This window comes from Protomyctophum parallelum, assembly GCF_964188405.1.
Source record: "Protomyctophum parallelum genome assembly, chromosome: 17".
Classification (NCBI taxonomy): domain Eukaryota; kingdom Metazoa; phylum Chordata; class Actinopteri; order Myctophiformes; family Myctophidae; genus Protomyctophum; species Protomyctophum parallelum.
Window position 1 is genome coordinate 6,308,456 of NC_139719.1, and position 3,507 is coordinate 6,311,962.

The following is a 3,507-nucleotide window of genomic DNA, read 5'->3' on the forward strand; positions in this document are numbered from 1 at the left end:
CCGAAGTAGGTAGAGTTTGTACTAACTTTTCAGTAAGTATAGCTCATTTTGGGTGAACATTTATTAATGACTTTATGAATGGCAAAATCATCATTGATTTGCTTTTTGCTTTTTGTCGAGGGACGCCAGCCCCTCCTATATTCAGCTATAGTGTAGATTTTGACAATTGACAATGAATGGAGAAGTTACGTCATATGTGTCTAAGCAAATTGGCTATTACTGTATGTCATAACACAAACATTAAATGCCATTGACAATAAGTGGAAAAGTTACATCATATGTAGACTAAATTTGATGAAATTCCCATTGACATTACAATGGATGGAGAATTTACGTCTGAGCAAATCTGTATTTTTATGTCCTACACAATGATTAAATTCCCATTTTTCATTGGATCATTTTACGTCATATGTAGATTCTCAACCCGTGGGTCGCGACCCCTCGGGGGTAAATAGAAACCACATTATTTTGGGGGTCCCCCAAACTGAATGGCTGGAAAATGGAAATGAAGAGTTTACATAATAGTAACACATGCATACACCTTCCCTAATGATTATATCTGGTTTCAGTATTTATTTATGGTGTATTGTCTCCTTGAACCTTTGTTACCACTGTCTCATTTCGTCATTCTGATTTTATCGTACTAACGAAACCATACAAACTATTAACCAACTATACATTTTCATTTCAAGGCACCTTTAGGGACAGCACGGCGGGCATTGGGAGGATGATGCTGCAGTTTCAGCACCATTCAATCCAGGATTTCATGTTGGATTCCGGGTTTGGAATGTCATGGCATCCAGGCGCCTGCTGAGCGTCCTGTACTTCCGGTCGGATGGCGTGTGGAATTTCATTTCTAGAGTGTGTTTAAGATATTTTTCAGAAGTTTGTACTTTGTTGTCTCTCTCTGTGAGTAATGAGTATTGAGTAAGATGTACATAACAAGACCTATTTTCGCCAGTGCCTTATTACACCTTATCCCTAAAACTCTTTGCCATTTTTTACTATTTTGAAGCACATTTTTTTGTACAAATAGCTGAACTACAAGCTCACAACGTGTCGATGTAGATCGGCTAGCTGAACCATTGAACAAAAACATGGTGACACATCATATACATACAAATAGTCATCATGAATCATACAGTCCATCGTTTCAGATTTAGAAGGATTTAGAAGACTTTTTTTTTTTTTTTAATCGGCCTCAGTCCTAAATGTGTTAATAAAAGAAGAGCTCATGTTCCGCATGACTGCATCCCATGTCTCTTTACCGGTTGATGTCTTGCTGTAACTGTGATCATCAAAGTGGTGCCTGCCAGTTCTCTGGGACTGATGCTGTTGGGAGAAGACAAGGTTTTAAAACTGTCTGTTTGTAAAGTGATCCCTATTTACGTTTTATTTTATTGCATTATGTTCATCATGATTACGATTAATTATATTGAGGATATGAGATCATGTTTATTTTTTTTACCAGTTGAGTGCCTGCTGTAAGTGTGGTCCATATGTGTATTGGTGTTAGTCCAGGGGTCCTCCTCACTCAGGAGTCAGTACATCAGGGACTGCATTCAATTCAAACTGGGCACTCGAAAAGTGTTTCTAGTTTAGGAAGAAAAAAAAAGGAAGAATAGTGAACTTTTCCAAGTTATTGACAGACACTGAAGGGGGGGAGTTGCACCACTCAGTTCACACGGGTGTGATTTTTACATACTGTCCTACTCCTACTGTATATCTCACAGTGCCTTGATCCAGGTGTGGGTTTCCAAAGTGTGTAGCCATCACACCCAGCCCTTTTAATGGCCTTTACCCACTGTTGGCTCCTCACTGGGTCATCAGGAGGAAATCTATAAAAGGACGCCTGGCCTGTCCGGGACTTACATTTCGGTGCCGCACAGCCAACCATTGTGACTGTATGTGTGTGAAAAGACGCATTAGATAAAAGACAAAACAATGTGGAGAGTTGAAGAACATAACGTTGCATTCTGAAGACTGCGTTGACTTGACCATACTTCATAAATAATTGTTTTTCTTTCCTCTGTCCATTCATAACGCAAATGACCAATGTCCAGTGGTAAGTCAATGCTATATGTCAGTGGTGCAATGTCAGTGGTACTCAATGCTATAGGCCTACTTCAGTGCTTTTCATATCAAGGCCCATTATGTATTGGGCTACGGACCACCATTTGATGACATTTCACCTCACCCAAAACTTAAGATTAAGAACTTAAGATAAGATTTTGTATGATATGGTACCATTAGGAGAGATTGTGCAGGATGATCCGCACACCAGTCTTAATAGTGGTGCCAGCTCACGGCAGAAACATAAAAAAAAATGTCTTAAAAAGACAAAAGGAGTGTAGAAAAAGAGTAAGAAACCATCGTTTTGGCAGATTACCCTGAAGAAGGCAGTTGCATCTGCCGAAACGTTGGTTTCTTACTCTGCGTCATAATAAATAATAGGCACTTTTTTGGCTATCAGTGTGTGCTGTGCAGCCACTGTTTTTGTCTTTTTAAGACTCATCATTAAGAGAGATAACAGACAAAAAAATATTCTTCTACATTCTCTTTTGTGTAGACTTCTTGTAATTTAAGTGATGCAGATGTTTAACAATAATTTAACTCTTGAGAGTGTAAAATGAAACCAAATGGACATAAGGGTCCACTTGGTTTCATTTCACTCTCAATGACTCTCCGTCATTTAGCTGCATGGGGACCACCTGGAATCCCCTCAAGTGGTCCCTGGACCACTGGTTGAAAACCACTGGCCTACTTGAATACAATTTTGAGGTACCTATAGTAGCCTATACTTGAGCATGTCTTCAATGCTTTATGCAAATATTGTAGGCTACTTTGTACTCCACTATAATTATTTGCTAATTAAGTCAGTGGTTACTTTGCCGATTTAATTATTACAAAACAGACACTATCCATTTAAGACCTATTTCTGCTTCATATGTTCAACAATAGCTAATAACAATAATAATAATAATAATAAAGGTGGCCTATCTATCTAGCTGATCTACAAGCCCATTGTAGATATGCCCTTTTGAAAGGATCTTGACAACTGTTGAAAGCTTGAAAAGATTAGATGAGTAGGACAGTAGGTATTATGCCATTACTTTGGTATTTGTATAGGCCTATTTCTACATTGTGGTATTGATACTATATACTAGTTCAACTATAGCCTTGGACTAGGCTACTTATAATTTCTTCCACCACTGCTGACCTATAGCCCTAGAATTGTGGACTGTGCATATAATAGATTTGGGCAGATCATAAATTAATTCCATGTGATATTTATACATTTATTTCTATTTACAAATATGTCCATAAACATAATTTACCAGATAGACTATAGCCTACTTACATTGTTTCACATTCAGTTCAGTGTCAAACTATATCGGTGTTAGAAGTATTTATCTTCTTTGGCATTTCATTAAACCACTTCTCTTTGCTGTTTCATTGAACTTATATGTGCTGAACGCAGCCCACAAAATGCCAGTCACTATTTAC

At 38.0% G+C, this 3,507-nt stretch overlaps 1 long non-coding RNA gene across 1 annotated transcript; it reads right to left on the reverse strand.

The window, feature by feature from the left end:
- Nucleotides 1-723: 723 nt before the first annotated feature.
- Nucleotides 724-1,538, reverse strand: LOC310874548. Its single transcript, XR_014570581.1, has 3 exons — nt 1,469-1,538; nt 1,269-1,332; nt 724-856 (listed from the first exon to the last, which is right to left on the reverse strand). It is a non-coding gene; the product is annotated as an uncharacterized lncRNA (long non-coding RNA).
- Between the last annotated feature and the right edge of the window lie 1,969 nt (nt 1,539-3,507).